The sequence below is a fragment of the Triticum dicoccoides genome, chromosome 2B (genome assembly GCF_002162155.2).
Source record: "Triticum dicoccoides isolate Atlit2015 ecotype Zavitan chromosome 2B, WEW_v2.0, whole genome shotgun sequence".
Lineage (NCBI taxonomy): Eukaryota > Viridiplantae > Streptophyta > Magnoliopsida > Poales > Poaceae > Triticum > Triticum dicoccoides.
This window is the reverse complement of record NC_041383.1, coordinates 5,970,151-5,992,263: the sequence shown is the minus strand read 5'-3', so window position 1 is coordinate 5,992,263 and position 22,113 is coordinate 5,970,151.

Sequence of the window (22,113 nt, the reverse complement as noted above, 5' to 3'; positions counted from 1 at the left end):
GTTGGTTCCATTTGCTATATTTAGGCATTATATGAATATATTCGTATTTAATTTTGAATATAATTCAAATTTCAACTAAATTACATTAAAAATTAAAACTGGGAAGAAAGGTAATACAGAAGGTAGTTAGCTTATATTCGGTATTATGAATCAATTCCTTGGCAATTCCAAACATGATGGAAAGTGCAATCATTTCTTGCATTTCAAAATACATACTCAAGAACTAAATAATTCACTTTAATTGCTTCCAAGCATATTTTGCATCTGTGACCTGAATACATGCTCAGGAACTTGCACCAATTTTTAGGCATTGTTTAATGTACGTGTAGTTCAAATTAGTATAACCATAGCTAGAAATGCACTAAATGCCCTGAAAATATTCCCTCTAATCTAGAACATAAGGTGCATCAATTTTTGTGTAAGTCAAATACATGTATGTTTGAAAAAAATTAAAGAACAAAATATAAATGTCCCATATAATAAATAAATAAGTAAATATGATAACACTTTCATAATGGACTTTATAAATATTACAAGTGGATTTTATATTATAAGAACTAAATAAATATGATAAAAAATTCATATTATAGGTATTACTTCGTTTTTTCTAAAAACTTGGCCAAGCATGCAAAAGTTAGACTTTTGGAAAAACTAACAAACCTTATATTTTGGAATGGAGGGAGCTAGTATCAAACTAACCTAGAAATGTGCCAAGTATTTACATGTAACTCGCTATGGTGTATCTTCAACATATAAAAAGTTTCAATGGCCAGCTCTCCATCAAACCTAATACAATCCCATTGAAACTATGATTTTGCCCATAGATTCTCCACTTTCTTAGCGAAGTGCATCAAAACTTCGCTGTGACTCAATGTTTTGCCAGACCCTCTAGGTGCCATATCTTGACACCATTCCAAGTTTTATCTTTTTTGGACTTCATTTACATAAAAGAAACAACCATTACCTCTATTAACTAGCTTGAAATTCATTGAATGCACTAAAATAGCAAATTTACCAAAAAAAGTGCTTAAGTTTTATAAGGCGCTTATAATATTGTAACTTGCACCCTAAAAAATTGGACCCCAACTATAACAATAAAAGAGTAAACCATTGGAAAAAGAGAAACAAACTAAAACCTTTACCAATCGCGGGTGCCTCTAAACACTCGCCACTCGAAAACTGTAGTAGTGGCGGGCAGGGGGCTACTCCACTGTTGATTTCTTAGGAATCCCGAAAGTCTAGGTTTTACCGATAAGGTTTTTGGTTCTTCTGTTATCTTATTTAGTGCATGTTTACGTCTGCAATTGCATGCTTTCCTTAATATTGTGTATATCAAATTATCTACCGGTCTCCTTTCTAGTACTTGCTCTATCTATGTAGGTTCTTGTTATAATACATGGACATATTTTTATACTATTTTTTCTTATTATTAGCATGATTCACTCCTACGTAAAAATCGTTAAGGAACCGTCGATCATTCATATTGGTGATTAGTCCCATATGGCCATGTCCGGACAATGTATGAACTATATGCTAGAAATGGGTGTACATGTTTGATCTATGTTGTATGTTTGTGTATGGATTTGAGGGTTTGGATATGAGGGGGATGGCTGCGGATGCAGAAAAATGTGAGGCGGCTCGGCGCTGTCCGCGGACATGTCTGGGCGTGTCCACGGACGTATAGGGCGTCATATTATCTATGTCTGGTTGGAGATGCTCTTACGGTTATAACGCTCGTGTTTCTAATCAGTTGCAGAATTTTGATAGTTCAATAGAAGGATTGACAATGACACCCTTAGGTTATAGCTTCCATATATTTGACTAATGTCGAAAATATACTTTCAAAAGTATGATTTGTGTTGGTGGATAGTTGAATATCATGGTTGTTCTCGTTCGGAATTGTGTGAGCCTAATACTTCATGGTTCAGGTGATACTCAAATTAGTGGGCAAGGTTTGTGAACCGGTTAGTCTGTACCCTCTTTCTGCATGCTCTGTGATCAATTTGTTTTCTCGATTTCTGGTGATTCTTCTTTTGTTTTCTCTCTCAACTAGCCCCATCAATTCTTCTTTACAATCATATGTACACTGCTTTGCCAGTACTTTTGTTCTTAAACTAATTAGGGACCCAATTCCACTACATAACTTGCGCTAAGATATAATATAAATTGCACTACTTCACCTCGTGCAATTCTAAGAATATCATTGTATATTTAGTTTTTCTACCTTATATAACACACTGGTGTTTTCTTAGTTTGACACGACATACAACTGTCATGTAACTTCAGTCGGTATGAATGTGTCAAATTTCCAAATCCTATATACTCAAATACTGTGAACTATCTTTATCTTTTTGCAAGTTATGTGGAGCATTTTGGTCAGTCTTCTGAAACGATCTATAAATGGATAACAGGGAAGAGATAAATCATCAACCTTTATATAAACAAGATGATGGTACCCATTGATCTTCTACATAGTGCAAATTATTGCTATGAATATGATATATGAGCCTACTGTGCATGTTTATATAATAAATGGCACAAAAAGTATTCTAGCTTTTCTCCACATCATACCTGCTAACATGGCATGGAATCTAGAATTGATATATAAACATGTTCTTATGTTATTCATTTCTTGTGGTTCTTTTGTTTACAACTGACTATACCTTCTCCCAGTTGTACAGTGCATTAATACAAAGGACACCAATTTTTATGCAACTTGCTTGGACAGAGGGAAATCCAATTACACCAATACCAATGAATAATTGCAGTTGCTTTTATCTGATTCTGCAATAACTATGAGTGCTCTTTACTTTAGTTATTATCCAGCTATTGCCAAATTTAGTTTTCTAGAAAAGATAAGACTGGAGATACGTTTAGGACATGACCAACTAAAAAATTACTACATATACTACAAATGCAATTTCACTATGTGCAATGTGAAATGCACAAGCAAACTCTTTAAGTATGTGCAACTAGCATACTAAACAAACCCCGACACATGCGCGGCTTGATTTTTACGTGTGTTTGATAAATTTAAGTCAGTTATTATTCTTTATGTCTAAATCAATGTTGCTACTAATCTAACGTAGTTATGACATCTCCACCCATTGTGATTCTCAATATGGAAAAAATCAACCAAATATGCAAACACAGACTTCTGATCCCAGTCTACCAATTCGTTTTGGACATATTTACATACATAATTAAATCTAAACAAGATAGCCTAGATGTAAGTTAATAGTCAGATTCTCTACCTGCCTTAAAACAAGCTGTATTGTATATAATTAGTGAAAACACTTTAAACAGAATACATATATTATACATGAGGATTTAACTTTATTACATGCATACACTTTTTGGGTGTCGTGAACACTTGTCTCCTGGACCACACATGCATCTCCTGACTTTTACCTCAACCATGAAACGTACTCCCTAATAAAATATAAGATGTTTTTCCATTTCAATTTGAACCGCAAAAACGTCTTATATTTTGGTACGGAGGGAGTACCTGATTTTGTTTCTTCCTGTCTTATGAAAACAAGCTTGTATCAACGGCTACCGCCCACAATGCAAGGCTCCCTTGGTTCTCTTGATGACAACCTACATGGCACCCCCCCACCACCACCATCACTCAAAGCAAGTTATGTTCTTCGTTGGCTATATAATGGATATTACGATGAATGCAGTAGCTGAAAGTACTCACAATGGGTGGAATTAAGTCAACTTTTTCTCTGGACACTTGATATACTCATTACAAAAGGATCATATAATTAACATACAATATCACAAGCCACATTCTGCTTGTAGGTGCATAAATGAACTTTGTTTCAGAGCAACCGGTTAACTTCCTAGAATGGGGTATTATCTATCCTGATAAATACGACTTTCATCGAATAAGGGTTTCTATAGAATTCTATATTGAGCTAATCTAGAATATCTATTAGTAATAACTAGTCATGATTTGGTTAATCCTGTCTAGTACGTACTTGTAGACTACACTGAATCGATTATGTCCTAGGGAGTTTACTTGCTAACATGTACACTGCTCATGTATAATCATCCCAGATCAAAATCATCAATTGTGTCTCGGTCTCTTCATGCGTCCATGAAAGAATTGATTTGTTTCACACGTGTATTTGTGCAGCCATAGGAATTGATGAAGTTGAAAGGTTCTTGTCACCAAGTAGCTGTGCTGGCGGTTAGATAGTGGCAGCAGCTTCTCTTCATCTCGTCTCCAAGTAGAGGCGTCGACCACGCCACCAACTCCTGCAAGTTGCTAATGTCAGCCATGCCGCTGGCACCTGCAAGTCAGCCACCAGGTGAGAGCAATATCTCTTCATCCCGTCTCCATATATCGGTGTTGGCCTCATTCTATTTCCTCCCCGAATCGCCATCCATATTGACGTCGTGCTGTTCCTTGTCGTCGTCCGTGCTTCTGCTGCCGCCCATCACCAGAACCTCCTCCTTGCCGTTCCTATCATCCGTCATGGCCTTGTCTCTGTGCTTTTGGATGTGGTTTTTGTTGTCTGCAACTTCAGATCGACTGCAAAGAATTTGGACTCATACGTGAACTAATATGTGACAAGTTTGTGCTTTCAATCTTTCATATATAGATGTAAGTTAATTTTTCAGATTACTGGACCTCCACCAGTGCTTTGGACATTGCTTCAACTCCATCAGTGCTTGACCTCTGTAGTGAATCTTTCATGTTTTTGGTTCCATTAGTAAATCAAACACTATGTAGTTAGTAAATCGGCAACAACAATAGTTAGTAAATCAGCAGCATATCCTCAAATCCTTTGGACTGTCATGTGATTAGTAACACAGCAGTATAAGTGTACAACACACAAAGCTAGCATCTTTATTTGACACATATAAATAGAAGATATCTAGCTAGACATTGATCATCATGTACATGACAAATATTTGACTATTTGTCATATAAACAACTTTGGTTTGGTGCTTTATGGAAGTTTGTTTCCTTCTCTGCTTTCGAGCATCATGTACATGGGAAAGTTATGTAAATATCTTTGGAGCATAATGTACAGCAATTTTGTTTCTTTATATGGTTTGGTGCTTGATTAACTTAGCATGTAAATAAATATAAAAATGGAGCGTCATATGCAGCTTGCTATGGTTCTTTCTTGCTTTCCTTTGTGCTCCTGTGAGGTAAGCTTGTTGTGCTTCTCATATGCTTCTCTGTTTAATTAGGAGTGTTCTCTTTCCTTGCAAATCAGGAGTGTACATGCCCTGAGCCTAGCTCTCATGTGCTTCTCTGTTTAATTAGGAGTGTTCCCTTTCCTTGGAAGTTGGGACTATACATGCACTGAGACTAGCTATCATATTCTTCTCTGTTTATTTAGGCTCGCATGGGATGTATCTAGCATTGAAATACGGCCAGACACATCCATTTGAGTGACTATTAATATGGGTCAAAGGGAGTATTTGACATTTCTATGCAAAACGCCATTTTCAAATATAGCACACCCTTAACACATTATTACTTGTATAGCATCTCGAGAAGGGCGACGCTAAATCATGTAGCGCCCTATTTTTTTCAATTGGCCGAGCACTTGTTATCCAGTGATTGCTAAAAATATTCTGATTTCTTTAGTGAGTAAGTTCTTGTCCTTTTCATATATGTTTGTGTGTTGAAGTTGCATTTTCTGTCTGTATTTTTCTATGTATGTTTGGTTGCAGGTATCTGTCCTAAAGAGGTTAACTTTCTAGTCGTTGCATTATGTTGCTATACTGAATGTATTGCGCTATCCACTGGTTGTACTCTTCGCTTGAACTTGTATTGGAAGCGACACCTTGAAAAATGAGTTGGTAGCTGCTGTTGTTGTAGCCTTATCTGGTACAAAATAATGAATGATTCAACATGTAATGAGTTGCTTGTTTTGTATTTCTGAAAAGTTGAAGCTCTATGTGGTATTTCATTAGTCTTGCTTCTGCTGTCTTGTGCTTGAACTGATAAAATTTTACTTATATTTCTGTATAGGTTAGCTGGTGCAGGCCAAGGTTCCCATGTCTGGAGAAAGTACAAGGGATGTGCAACTTCATGATTAAGTGTCATTCAGTTGATTAAAAATTGCAATGAACATTGGAACTATTTGCACCAACACTGGTGCAAATCTAGTATTTGTATGATCCAAATTTTCCCTAGGCATAGTTCTTGTTTGACATCTAGCACGTGTTGTTGCATGTTACGCTAATGTTCTTTTAGTAAGCGATCCGACTTTAATTATCAATTGATTATAATAAGTCATATTAAAAGTACTAAATAAAAATAGATACCAAAGATCCCTGGTAACTAAAGGTTCTTCAACAAAGTTGTCTCTAGTTTCACTTTTTTGCATCTAGACTTCCTAACATGATTTAGGTAGAAAAAAAAAAGAAACCTTTGAAGACTAAATCTACACAATCCAGACTAACCTTGAAGGTTTTGAAAATCCACTTGAGCTACCCCTCCTATTAAGAGAGACCTAGTATCATTGAACCATAAGTTACACATCCCTTGCAAGGCATGTCGACGAAGCGCTAGATTGTGTTTGTGGATGAAGAAAACTAGTAGCACAAAAGATTCAAATGCAAGAACTCCCGAACAAAAACTCACTTGATACCATCATCGACGCCGCCATTTCCAAGAGTGGTCGATAATGATGTGGAAGTGCTAGACAACAATCCACATGAAATTACTGAGTCACAAGACCAAAATATGACATGCTCTCATGAATCGGTGATTTAGGTTACACTAGATGTAAGATATAGCCATAGGAATTGCAACACCATCACCAAGGCACACAGATCTAATATAGTACAAAATAAAATTGCACTTCAGAGTTGATTCATGTCTTACATACCCACATCACTAGGTGCCGCACGAGAGGCAGTCAGAGGGGAGAGGAACAGACGAACATGAGTGAAAATGGAGGTTGTCTCCTCGGGTGGCTAGCTTAGCCTTAGTTTGAAGATTTATATAACGGCTTGCCAGGGCAGTACATTGCTACAGCATTTAGCTGTATAAAACTTATTAAAAATTTAGAAATGTGTGTGTTGATTTTTTGCCTAAGCGCTTCTTATGTCATGATGTCCAAACGCGTTCTTCGCCGAAGCTTTCCATTTAGACGTTATATCGTCTTCCTTGTATTTTTGAATACTTGCGTCGTATTCCGCCAAGCATGTCCAAGGACGAGGAGTCCCGTGTTTGACTGACGCCAAACCAAAAAAAAAAAAAGCATGGGCCAGGGACTCCCCGCCAAAAAAGAAGTTCAAAAAAATGAGCCGGGGAGGGAGACGTGGCAGCAGGTGGCGCTGCATGGGAACCGGGGTGGGGCAGGAATACGCGGACGGGACGACGCTGCTTGCGGCTCGAAATGGCGTAAAGAAAGACGGGGACGACGGGGCGTGCCGCTGGCGCCATCGACGTGGTGGACGAGTCGCGAGCCCGCGAGGTTCCTTGCGCACCAGGCGTCCCGGGAGGGTCATGGGATGTGCGTCCGGTACCCGGCCACCGGCTCTACTCCTACATCGACTCCATGCCGTGGCCGAGCGCGCATAGTACGTGCTGTTCTTCACGTCCGGGCGTCCGGCCGCATGACCTCGTCGGGCTCGATCGGCCGCGCAGGCACCTCAATCTTTCCGGCAGGAAGGGCGGGGAGGCGGGAGACTCGGCGCTTTGTGCTCCCGGCCGGAGAGAGGCCATGACGCGGGGCAAGAGGAGGTTTGGGGGCCGGGCCACCGGACTAGCTAGCATGAGGATCTTTGGCTGTATAACAGAATTGTATACGAGAGGAACTTAGAGAGACTTACACAGGAGCACACAACAGTATGCCGGCGATTACGCTTCCGGCGATGTTGATACCGGTGAGGGTGGACGACGCCGCGGACTGCATGCCGCCCCCGGCGACCTTGCTCACGACGCGGACGGCGACCACCATGGTGAACATGGTGGAGACAATAACCTAAACCAACTCAAGGGTAGCCTCGCTAAGGGAAGAGAGAAGGAAGAGAGGCCGGGTGTGGTCGAGTACGAGGCGACGAGTATTTATATGTAAGTAGCGCACCGGCCTGCGGGACCGTTGGATGTTGTATTTTAACAGTACGTTGAACTTTCTTGTCTTGTCGGAACTAAAGACGTCGCTTTGGCATTCACCCATCCCACAATGCATGCAAACAAAAATAAAATTACTCATTGTTGGCGCAGCCCTAGACTACCTCGCTCTCTCGCTCTTTGGACGAAGGTAGAAGAAGCACAGCAGTTTTCCGGCGATGAACGCCGCGGCGACGAACGCCTGTATCTTGGCCTTTTATTCACTGGACTCGGCTTGAACATGTTAGGAGGGAGAGAGGGATTGGTGGAATAGTTCGTTGTATTGCTTGAGCCTCGTGGGCATATATATAGGAGTACAATGACCAACTTGAAGTACAAGACAAGTCGGAATAAATCCTAGTCTATCTCGTCTTTCCTAATACAATCACGTTACTCAACATCCCCCCGCAGTCACAACGGTAGCGACGCAGACGGTGAGACTGGAGAAGAATCCGAAGGCAAGCCGACGGACACCCCCCCACAGTCGTAACGGTCGACGCATCGCGGAGTCGTGGCTGGAGTGGAAACCAACGAGGTTGCTCAAGCAGGCGGTAGCCCTTTGTGCCGTTTGTCGATGTAGCCGAGAGCGTGTGTGGTGGAGCCGTGGTCGAGGTAGCCATGCGAAGAATGCCGTGGTCGATGTCGAGTCGGGGTGGCCGGTGTCGAGGAAGTCGCCGTGGAGCCGCGGGCGCAAGGGGGCGCCGAGTTAGTCGTGTGCGCAGTGGTGTCGAAGTAGTGGTGCGCCAGGACGGAGATGATGTTGACGACGCGTCGCGCCGGGGTTGCCAACCCTGGGGACACATCGTAGATGAAGGCACGCGTCGGTGTTGCCAGCACCGGGCATGCGTACACGGACGAAGACGAAGTTGACGAAGCGCCGCGCCGGGCTTGCCAGGCCCAGGGACACGTCGTGGACGAAGGCACGCGGCGGTGTTGCCAGCACCGGGCATGCATAGACTGGGACCTGCACAAGCTGTACGCCATGTCGAAGAAGTCGGACAGGCCAGCAGAGAAGGACTCGATGACGGTTGCGGCGCCAATCGGCGTGGGGCCAATGTCGCACGCGGTTGTCGGAGTAGATGAAACGGTCGGGGTAGATGACGGCGACGCTGGCGACGGGCTGGTGCTGGATGAAGACGAACGGGGTGGACGGGCAGCGGCGGCGGCTACGAAGGTAGCAGCGGCGGCGGCCGAAGAAGAGCGGCGGCGGCGGCCTGATGGCGGCGGCGGCGCCTAGGTTATGAGTGCGGCGGCGATGCTCGAAGTAGGCGAAGAACCCTGACAGCGTGACGAAGACCGGCGCGGACGGTGGCATTCCCGTGCCAAGGGAGACGGCGCGGCGCATACCACGGGAGGTCGACGCGCGGTGACGGCGGAGTGGACCGCGGGCCGCGGCGCTACGATCCGAAGGGGCGACGCAGCGGCGGTAGGCGGGTCGGGGCGACGGCGGGAAGACCTCGGGGCGGCGGCGGGGACCGCGGACTGCGACACTGCGGCCCGAAGGGGCGACACAACGGCGATTCGCGAGTCGGTGCAACCGCGGGGACGGCCTCAGGACGGCGGCGTGGACTGCGTGCCACGCTCGCTACGGCCCGACGGGGCGACGCAGCGGCGGCGCGAGGGTCGATGCAGCCACGGGACGGCCTAGAGCGGACGTCCTCGGGGCAGCGGGGGACCGCGGGCCGCGGTACTACGGCCCTAAGGGGCGACGCAGCGGTGACGCTGGTCGGTGCAGCCGGGAGAAGAACCACGGGGCGGCGGCGCTGCGGCCCGACGGGGCGGCGCTGCGGCAGCCCGATGCTCAATCGGTGGAGAGACGCACTGAACTCGGGGACGATCTTCATGGGACATGCGGAGGCGCGCGTAACCAACGGGCCAGGTCGGTCACGCGGCGTAGATGAGGCGGATCATGGCGGCGAGCGGGTGATCAAGCCGATCGCGCGCGAGCCGGGGACGCCGCTCGATGGAGGCGTGGTGGCGGCGGAGTCCGAGATGAAGCCGGCGGCGGCGGGCGGCAGGGCGGCTATGATTGGCCGCCGCATGGCGCGAGGCCTCCGGGTCGGGGTGATGCAGGAGTCCCGGTCGGAGCAGGGCGGTGACGGCCGGCGCAGGGCGACGGGCGAACCGACGCGCGGACGACGGCTGGCCCTTACGGGCCGCCTCAGCGCGCGTGGCCGCCGGGTCGTGCCGGGGTCGGAGTAGAGGCGCTCGGGGTCGACGGCGGCGGTGAGCGACGCAAACCGGATCACATAGACCGGAAAATCAAAAAATAGACGCCGATCAAAGCAACTGGCGAGAGAGAGAAAATCCGGATCAAAGGATCGGGAAAAAAAGACTCTCTAGGGCAGCCGACCAACACGGTCGGCGGACGAACCCTAGGTACGGGCGGCGCGGCCCCCGACGGCGGTCATGGAGGCGGACCGCCCCGGGGGCGGCGCGGGTGCGGAAGCGGCGGCGGCTAGGGTTTAGGATCGACTTGCGATAGATACCATGTTAGAAGGGAGAGAGGAATTGGTGGAATAGTTCGTTGTATTGCTTGAGCCTCGTGGGCATATATATAGGAGTACAATGACCAACTTGAAGTACAAGACAAGCCGGAATAAATCCTAGTCTATCTCGTCTTTTCTAATACAATCACGTTACTCAACAGAACACATACATGGAGACTCTCGAGCGCCCATACGCTCCGGGCTACATCTCTCTCAAGCCACACTCCACGGCACTGCATTCAGGCCCCTTATATAGGCAGGACCTGTGCGTAAGCCACTAACACCACCTAGCACTCACGCACGCTCACAGGCAACTACCTGATCCTATTTCTACTACCACTAACTCACGACCTACATGCACGAACTAACAGCAAGAACCGCACGACCACCGTACCACGCACGGCCACCATGCAAGTCCACTTCCAACGCATCCGTAGCATGCTCTCAACGGCCGTACGACCCGGCCGTTCAGCTAACTACATGCAGCTCCGGCCCACGCGCTGCCTCCAACAGACCGCAATAACCCCTGTGCATGCAGCTCCTTCATGACACAGACGCGAGAACGAACTCCGGCCGGCACACACCCCCTTGTCCAGCACGGACCAGACCTGGCGCGCCGACGCCGGTCACCACCACACGGGCATGGACATGGCTTATTGTCAACACTCATGTTATCACATTAATTCATAAAAACATAAATTATCAGTAGGCTTTTGCTAATCCATAGTAGAGGAACGGCCTTTAGTCCCGATTGGGAATGTCCTTTATCCCACCACGCGGCAGCTAGCGCGCGCCGGGGGCTGGGGACCTTTAGTCCCTGTTGGTGACACCAACAGGGACTAGGGGTTTAGGGTTTATGGTTCCTTTTTTCTTTTCATTTTATGTTTTCAATGTAATTCGTTTTCATTTCAAGCATATTTTATGCAACTACACACTGTACACGTTATGCATAAATTTCTCGTACGAGCCAATCATATATCATGTGTAGGAGAGATGACGTTATGCCTGTGTGTGTTTGCTGTGCTTGTTCATGCGTGACAGCATGTGTGTGGGTATTGTTCTTGCTGTTGCTTGTGTGTATGTGCGCACGCGTCCGTACTGTATGCATGTGCACGTGTGTAGGAGAGATGATGGAGCTGAGAAACGATAAATCTTCAATGTTGGTGTTTGATTGTTTGTACCAAGGATAACATGGATGTATACATACAAGTTTCATTCGATCTGTTTGCAAAATCATATTATTGTCTAAAAGGTATACTCCCTCCGTCCGGAAATGCTTGCATATTGTGAAATAGTGCAAGTTCTTTAAATCAGTTGCAATTTTTTGTCAATATTTGTAAAAAAAAATTCTTCTTTTAGGTAATACCAATGCCCTTAACTCATTCTACCTCAGAATAATATTTGTTTTTATGTTTATTCTTTATTATGTCTTTCCTTTTTAGTGATATTTTCTGTCATTAGAGTTACATCCGTATTTATGCATGCGACAACATATTTGTTGCCGCGATCGTGTAAACCTTCTTAGTTTTGTAATAGGAGTTTATATATATATATATATATATATATATATATATATATATATATATATATATATATATATATATATATATCCAGCACAATTAATACAACAAAAACAGGAGATAGGGTTTTACCTCTTCGGGAGGGCCTGGACCTGGATAAACATCGTGTCCCTTGTTCATCATGTTGCAATCTAGCTAAGATCATCAGATCGGGATCCACTATCCAAGATCTTCTGGATTTAGCTCCGACACCATGTGCTCCAAATCCTCTTCCGCGGGATCTAAAGTTTCCCCAAATACATCCGTTCCTTCAGAGTTGGGAGGCCTAAATATTTTGCCTCAAACTCTTGGTCTTAGGATTTGTAGCTCCTGCTGGGTACCTTTCCAGCATGATGCACCAAACTGAATCGAACAGATATGCGGATTTATGAACTGGCATGTTGCAGTTGCATAGCTATCAATCACCCCCTTGATGAAAAGGAACACAAACGTGGGCCGTTCATGTCGCTCCTACATTTCTCTTCCCACAAGTACACAACGAGAAGGGATCCGGCCAAAAATAAAAACAATGCACGATCGAGAGTGGGGACAAGAACTGAGGAATATAGCTGCATGCATACATCTTCAAGATGCATAGGCCGGGGGCATGCCTCCATTTAAAAAAGAGAGCATCTACAGCCGAAATTTACAAATCCGGCCCTTCAAACGATCGCGGACGCGACCGGGCGAGTCCACAGGCACTGACTGGGCAACCCTCAAATTCGGTTGTCCACATCCGTGTATCTCATAACTGGTCTCTCATATCCATACTAGTATGCAAAGTAGAAAAAAAGAACGTAGATCATCACACAAGCATAAAATTGGACAGGGCAATGCACATTCCGATCACCAAAAAATCACCGACGGATGTGGAAAAGATTGCCAAAGTTCACATAATTCATATAAACAACGGACAAATTTAAACTACATTACTAAAAACTAGAAACTGAAGACGGAGATGGCGGAGATTCACCACTTCCTCGTCGGCCCTTTGCCTTTCCGGTCGTCGGCGCAGCTGTAGGCGTCGGTGGCTAGTGGCGGATCGTCCGAGTCGTCGGAGGAGGAGAGGATGACGAGCCCTTTTAACCGTCAGACCTTCCTATCCTGCGGCTGTTGGAAATATGCCCTAGAGGCAATAATAAAAGCATTATTATTATATTTCTTTGTTCATGATAATTGTCTTTATTCATGCTATAATTGTGTTATCCGGAAATCGTAATACATGTGTGAATAACAGACACCAACATGTCCCTAGTAAGCCTCTAGTTGACTAGCTCGTTGATCAATAGATAGTCATGGTTTCCTGGCTATGGACATTAGATGTCATTGATAACGGGATCACATCATTAGGATAATGATGTGATGGACAAGACCCAATCCTAAACATAGCACAAGATCGTATAGTTCGTTTGCTAGAGTTTTTGCAATGTCAAAGTATCTCTTCCTTCGACCATGAGATCGTATAACTCCTGGATACCGTAGGAGTGCTTTGGGTGTATCAAACGTCACAACGTAACTGGGTGACTATAAAGGTGCACTACAGGTATCTCCGAAAGTATCTATTGTTTTATATGGATCGAGACTGGGATTTGTCACTCCGTATGACGGAGAGATATGACTGGGCCCACTCAAGTAATGCATCATCATAATGAGCTCAAAGTGACCAAGTGTTTGGTCACGGGATCATGCATTACGGTACGAGTAAAGTGACTTGCCGGTAACAAGATTGAACGAGGTATTGGGATACCGACGATCGAATCTCGGGCAAGTAACATATCGATTGACAAAGGGAATTGCGTACGGGGTTGATTAAATCCTCGACATCGTGGTTCATCCGATGAGATCATCGTGGAGCATGTGGGAGCCAACATGGGTATCCAGATCCCGCTGTTGGTTATTGACCGGAGAGCGATCTCGGTCATGTCTACATGTCTCCCGAACCCGTAGGGTCTACACACTTAAGGTTCAGTTACGCTAGGGTTGTAGGGATATGTATATGCAGTAACCCGAATGTTGTTCGGAGTCCCGGATGAGATCCCGGACGTCACGAGGAGTTCCGGAATGGTCCGGAGGTAAAGATTTATATATGGGAAGTCCTGTTTCGGGCATCGGGACAAGTTTCGGGGTTATCGGTATTGTACCGGGACCACCGGAGGGGTCCCGGGGGCCCACCGGGTGGGGCCACCCATCCCCGGGGGCCACATGGGCTGTAGGGGGTGCGCCTTGGCCTGCTTGGGCCAAGGGCACCAGCCCCACATAGGCCCATGCGCCTAGGGTTCAAGGGGGCAAGAGTCCTAGGAGGGTAAGGCACCTCCTAGGTGCCTTGGGGGGGAGGGAAACCCCCCTTGGCTGCCGCACCCCCTAGGAGATTGGATCTCCTAGGGCCGGCCACCCCCCCTTGGCACCCCTATATATAGTGGGGGAGAGGAGGGACTTCATACCTTGAGTCCTTGGCCTTTGGTTGCCTCCTTCTCCCTCCCCAACACCTCCTCCATCTCCTTATTGCTTAGCGAAGCTCTGCCGGAGTACTGCAGCTCCATCAACACCACGCCGTCGTGCTGCTGCTGGTGCCATCTCCCTCAACCTCTCCTCCCTCCCTTGCTGGATCAAGAAGGAGGAGACGTGGCTGTTCCGTACGTGTGTTGAACGCGGAGGTGCCGTCCGTTCGGTGCTAGGATCTCCGGTGATTCAAATCACGTCGTGTTCGACTACATCATCCCCGTTCTTTGAACGCTTCCGCTCGCGATCTACAAGGTACGTAGATGCATCCAATGACTCGTTGCTAGATGAACTCCTAGATGATCTTGGTGAAACGAGTAGGAAAATGTTTGTTTTCTGCAACGTTGCCCGACAGTGGCATCATGAGCTAGGTCTATGCGTAGTTCTTCTTGCACGAGTAGAACACAATTGGTTGTGGGCGTAGATTTGTCAACTTTCTTGCCGCTACTAGTCTTATCTTGCTTCAGCGGTATTGTGGGATGAAGCGGCCCGGACCAACCTTACATGTACGCTTACGTGAGACCGGTTCCACCGACTAACATGCACAAGTTGCATAAGGTGGCTGGCGGGTGTCTGTCTCTCCTACTTTAGTTGAAGCGGATTCGATGAAAAGGGTCCTTATGAAGGGTAAATAGAAGTTGACAAATCACGTTGTGGTTTCACGTAGGTAAGAAAACGTTCTTGCTAGAACCCTACTTCAGCCACGTAAAACTTGCAAACAACAATTAGAGGACGTCTAACTTGTTTTTGCAGCAAGTGCTTTGTGATATGATATGGCCAAAGTTGTGATGAATGATGAATGATCTATATGTCATGTATGAGATGTTCATGCTATTGTAATAGGAATCACGACTTGCATGTCGATGAGTATGACAACCGGCAGGAGCCATAGGAGTTGTCTTTATTTTTTGTATGACCTGCGTATCATTAAAGAACGCCATGTAAACTACTTTACTTTATTACTAAACGCGTTAGTCATAGAAGTAGAAGTAGTCGTTGGCGTGACAACTTCATGAAGACACGATGATGGAGATCATGATGATGGAGATCATAGTGTCGTGCCGGTGACAAGATGATCATGGAGCCCCGAAGATGAAGATCAAAGGAGCTATATGATATTGGCCATATCATGTCACTACTTTATATAATTGCATGCGATGTTTATTATGTTTTATGCATCTTGTTTACTTAGAACGACGGTAGTAAATAAGATGATCCCTTACAAAATTTCAAGAAGTGTTCTCCCCTAACTGTGCACCGTTGCTACAGTTCGTCGTTTCGAAGCACCACGTGATGATCGGGTGTGATAGATTCTTACGTTCACATACAACGGGTGTAAGACAGTTTTACACAGCGAAAACACTTAGGGTTAACTTGACGAGCCTAGCATGTACAGACATGGCCTCGGAACACGGAGACCGAAAGGTCGAACACGAGTCGTATGGAAGATACGATCTACATGAGAATGTTCACCGACGATGACTAGTCCGTCTCACGTGATGATCGGACACGGCCTAGTCGACTCGGATCGTGTAACACTTAGATGACCAAAGGGATGTCAAATCTGAGTGGGAGTTCATTATAATTTGATTAGATGAACTTAATTATCATGAACTTAGTCTAAATTTTTACAATATGTCTTGTAGATCAAATGGCCAATGTAGTCCTCAACTTCAACGCGTTCCTAGAGAAAACCAAGCTGAAAGACGATGGCAGCAACTATACGGACTGGGTCCGGAACCTGAGGATCATCCTCATAGCTGCCAAGAAAGATTATGTCCTACAAGCACCGCTAGGTGATGCACCTGTTCTCCCTGCGGAACAAGACGTTATGAACGCTTGGCAGGCACGTTCCGATGACTACTCCCTCGTTCAGTGCGGCATGCTTTACAGCTTAGAGCCGGGGCTCCAAAAGCGTTTTGAGAGACATGGAGCATATGAGATGTTCGAAGAGCTGAAAATGGTTTTCCAAGCTCATGCCCGGGTTGAGAGATATGAAGTCTCCGACAAATTCTTCAGCTGTAAGATGGAGGAAAACAGTTCTGTCAGTGAGCACATACTCACTATGTCTGGGTTGCATAACCGCTTGACTCAGCTGGGAGTTAATCTCCCGGATGATGCGGTCATTGACAGAATCCTCCAGTCGCTTCCACCAAGCTACAAGAGCTTTGTGATGAACTTCAATATGCAGGGGATGGAAAAGACCATTCCTGAAGTATTTGCTATGCTGAAATCAGCAGAGGTAGAAGTCAGGAAGGAACATCAAGTGTTGATGGTCAATAAAACCACTAAGTTCAAGAAAGGCAAGGGTAAAAAGAACTTCAAGAAGGACGACAAGGAGGTTGCCGCGCCCGGCAAGCAAGCTGCCGGGAAGAAGCCAAAGAATGGACCCAAGCCCGAGACTGAGTGCTTTTATTGCAAGGGAAGCAGTCACTGGAAGCGGAACTGCCCTAAGTACTTAGCGGATAAGAAGGCCGGCAAAACAAAAGGTATATGTGATATACATGTAATTGATGTGTACCTTACTAGTGCCCGTAGTAGCTCCTGGGTATTTGATACCGGTGCAGTTGCTCACATTTGTAACTCAAAGCAGGGGTTGCGGAATAAGCGGAAACTGGCAAAGGACGAGGTGACGATGCGCGTCGGGAATGGTTCCAAGGTCAATGTGGTCGCCGTCGGCACGCTACCTCTGCATCTCCCTTCGGGATTAGTTTTAAACCTTAATAATTGTTATTTAGTGCCAGCTTTGAGCATGAACATTGTATCGGGATCTCGTTTAATTCGAGATGGCTACTCTTTTAAATCTGAGAATAATGGTTGTTCCATTTTTATGAGAGATATGTTTTATGGTCATGCTCCTATGGTGAATGGTTTATTCTTTATGAATCTCGAACGTGATGCTACACATGTTCATAATGTGAGTACCAAAAGAAGTAAGGTTGATAATGATAGGCCCACATACCTGTGGCACTGCCGCCTTGGTCACATAGGTGTCAAATGCATGAAGAAGCTCCATGCTGATGGACTTTTAGAGTCTCTTGATTATGAATCATTTGACACATGCGAACCATGCCTTATGGGTAAAATGACCAAGACTCCGTTCTCAGGAACAATGGAGCGAGCAACCGACTTATTGGAAATCATACATACTGATGTGTGCGGTCCAATGAGTGTTGAGGCTCGCGGTGGCTATCGTTATGTTCTCACCCTCACTGATGATTTAAGTAGGTATGGGTATATCTACTTAATGAAACACAAGTCTGAAACCTTTGAAAAGTTCAAGGAATTTCAGAGTGAGGTTGAAAATCAACGTGACAGGAAAATCAAGTTTCTACGATCAGATCGTGGAGGAGAATACTTGAGTCACGAGTTTGGGGCACACTTAAGAAAATGTGGAATAGTTTCACAACTCACGCCGCCTGGAACACCTCAGCATAATGGTGTGTCCGAACGTCGTAATCGCACTCTGTTAGATATGGTGCGATCTATGATGTCTCTTACCGATTTACCGCTTTCTTTTTGGGGCTATGCTTTAGAGACTGCCGCATTCACTTTAAATAGGGCTCCGTCGAAATCCGTTGAGACGACACTGTATGAATTATGGTTTGGGAAGAAACCTAAGCTGTCGTTTCTAAAAGTTTGGGGATGCGATGCTTATGTCAAGAAACTTCAACCTGAAAAGCTCGAACCCAAGTCGGAAAAATGCGTCTTCATAGGATACCCAAAAGAAACTATTGGGTACACCTTCTACCTCAGATCCGAAGGCAAGATCTTTGTTGCCAAGAATGGGTCCTTTCTGGAGAAAGAGTTTCTCTCGAAAGAAGTAAGTGGGAGGAAAGTAGAGCTTGATGAAGTATTACCTCTTGAACCGGAAAATGGCGCAACTCAAGAAAATGTTCCTGAGGTGCCTGCACCGACTAGAGAGGAAGTTAATGATAATGATCAAGATACTTCTGATCAAGCTCCTACTGAAATTCGAAGGTCCACGAGGACACGTTCCGCACCAGAGTGGTACGGCAACCCTGTCTTGGAAATCATGTTGTTAGACAACGGTGAACCTTCGAACTATGAAGAAGCGATGGCGGGTCTGGATTCCGACAAATGGCTAGAAGCCATGAAATCCGAGATAGGATCCATGTATGAAAACGAAGTATGGACTTTGACTGACTTGCCCGTAGAACGGCGAGCCATAGAAAATAAATGGATCTTTAAGAAGAAGACAGACGCGGATGGTAATGTGACCATCTATAAAGCTCGGCTTGTCGCTAAGGGTTATCGACAAGTTCAAGGGATTGACTATGATGAGACTTTCTCACCGGTAGCGAAGCTGAAGTCCGTCCGAATCATGTTAGCAATTGCCGCATTTTATGATTATGAAATTTGGCAAATGGACGTCAAAACGGCATTCCTTAATGGTTTCCTTAAGGAAGAATTGTATATGATGCAGCCGGAAGGTTTTGTCGATCCTAAAAATGCTGACAAGGTGTGCAAGCTCCAACGCTCGATTTTATGGGCTGGTGCAAGCATCTCGGAGTTGGAACATTCGTTTTGATGAGATGATCAAAGCGTTTGGGTTTACACAGACTTATGGAGAAGCCTGTGTTTACAAGAAAGTGAGTGGGAGCTCTATAGCATTTCTCATACTATATGTAGATGACATACTTTTGATGGGAAATGATATAGAACTTTTGGACAGCATTAAGGCCTACTTGAATAAGAGTTTTTCAATGAAGGACCTTGGAGAAGCTGCTTATATATTAGGCATCAAGATCTATAGGGATAGATCAAGACGCCTCATAGGTCTTTCACAAAGCACATATCTTGATAAGATTTTGAAGAAGTTCAAAATGGATCAGTCCAAGAAAGGGTTCTTGCCTGTTTTGCAAGGTGTGAAATTGAGCTCAGCTCAATGTCCGACCACGGCAGCAGAGATAGAAGAGATGAGTGTCATCCCCTATGCCTCAGCCATAGGTTCTATTATGTATGTCATGCTGTGTACCAGACCTGATGTAAACCTTGCCGTAAGTTTGGTAGGAAGGTACCAAAGTAATCCCGGCAAGGAACACTGGACAGCGGTCAAGAATATCCTGAAGTACCTGAAAAGGACTAAGGAAATGTTTCTCGTTTATGGAGGTGACGAAGAGCTCGTCGTAGAAGGTTACGTCGACGCTAGCTTCGACACAGATCTGGATGACTCTAAGTCACAAACCGGATACGTGTATATTTTGAATGGTGGGGCAGTAAGCTGGTGCAGTTGCAAGCAAAGCGTCGTGGCGGGATCTACATGTGAAGCGGAGTACATGGCAGCCTCGGAGGCAGCACATGAAGCAATATGGGTGAAGGAGTTCATCACCGACCTAGGAGTCATACCCAATGCGTCGGGGCCGATCAAGCTCTTCTGTGACAACACTGGAGCTATTGCACTTGCCAAGGAGCCCAGGTTTCACAAGAAGACAAGGCACATCAAGCGTCGCTTCAACTCCATCCGTGAAAATGTTCAAGATGGAGACATAGAGATTTGTAAAGTACATACGGACCTGAATGTAGCAGATCCGTTGACTAAACCTCTCCCAAGAGCAAAACATGATCAACACCAAAATTCCATGGGTGTTCGATTCATCACAATGTAACTAGATTATTGACTCTAGTGCAAGTGGGAGACTGTTGGAAATATGCCCTAGAGGCAATAATAAAAGCATTATTATTATATTTCTTTGTTCATGATAATTGTCTTTATTCATGCTATAATTGTGTTATCCGGAAATCGTAATACATGTGTGAATAACAGACACCAACATGTCCCTAGTAAGCCTCTAGTTGACTAGCTCGTTGATCAATAGATAGTCATGGTTTCCTGGCTATGGACATTAGATGTCATTGATAACGGGATCACATCATTAGGATAATGATGTGATGGACAAGACCCAATCCTAAACATAGCACAAGATCGTATAGTTCGTTTGCTAGAGTTTTTGCAATGTCAAAGTATCTCTTCCTTCGACCATGAGATCGTATAACTCCTGGATACCGTAGGAGTGCTTTTGGTGTATCAAACGTCACAACGTAACTGGGTGACTATAAAGGTGCACTACAGGTATCTCCGAAAGTATCTATTGTTTTATATGGATCGAGACTGGGATTTGTCACTCCGTATGACGGAGAGATATCACTGGGCCCACTCAAGTAATGCATCATCATAATGAGCTCAAAGTGACCAAGTGTTTGGTCACGGGATCATGCATTACGGTACGAGTAAAGTGACTTGCCGGTAACAAGATTGAACGAGGTATTGGGATACCGACGATCGAATCTCGGGCAAGTAACATATCGATTGACAAAGGGAATTGCATACGGGGTTGATTAAATCCTCGACATCGTGGTTCATCCGATGAGATCATCGTGGAGCATGTGGGAGCCAACATGGGTATCCAGATCCCGCTGTTGGTTATTGACCGGAGAGCGATCTCGGTCATGTCTACATGTCTCCCGAACCCGTAGGGTCTACACACTTAAGTTTCAGTTACGCTAGGGTTGTAGGGATATGTATATGCAGTAACCCGAATGTTGTTCGGAGTCCCGGATGAGATCCCGGACGTCACGAGGAGTTCCGGAATGGTCCGGAGGTAAAGATTTATATATGGAAAGTCCTGTTTCGGGCATCGGGACAAGTTTCGGGGTTATCGGTATTGTACCGGGACCACCGGAGGGGTCCCGGGGGCCCACCGGGTGGGGCCACCCATCCCCGGGGGCCACATGGGCTGTAGGGGGTGCGCCTTGGCCTGCTTGGGCCAAGGGCACCAGCCCCACATAGGCCCATGCGCCTAGGGTTCAAGGGGGCAAGAGTCCTAGGAGGGTAAGGCACCTCCTAGGTGCCTTGGGGGGAGGGAAACCCCCCTTGGCCGCCGCACCCCCTAGGAGATTGGATCTCCTAGGGCCGGCCACCCCCCCTTGGCACCCCTATATATAGTGGGGGAGAGGAGGGACTTCATACCTTGAGTCCTTGGCCTTTGGTTGCCTCCTTCTCCCTCCCCAACACCTCCTCCATCTCCTTATTGCTTAGCGAAGCTCTGCCGGAGTACTGCAGCTCCATCAACACCACGCCGTCGTGCTGCTGCTGGTGCCATCTCCCTCAACCTCTCCTCCCTCCCTTGCTGGATCAAGAAGGAGGAGACGTGGCTGTTCCGTACGTGTGTTGAACGCGGAGGTGCCGTCCGTTCGGTGCTAGGATCTCCGGTGATTCAAATCACGTCGTGTTCGACTACATCATCCCCGTTCTTTGAACGCTTCCGCTCGCGATCTACAAGGTACGTAGATGCATCCAATGACTCGTTGCTAGATGAACTCCTAGATGATCTTGGTGAAACGAGTAGGAAAATTTTTGTTTTCTGCAACGTTACCCGACAGTGGCATCATGAGCTAGGTCTATGCGTAGTTCTTCTTGCACGAGTAGAACACAATTGGTTGTGGGCGTAGA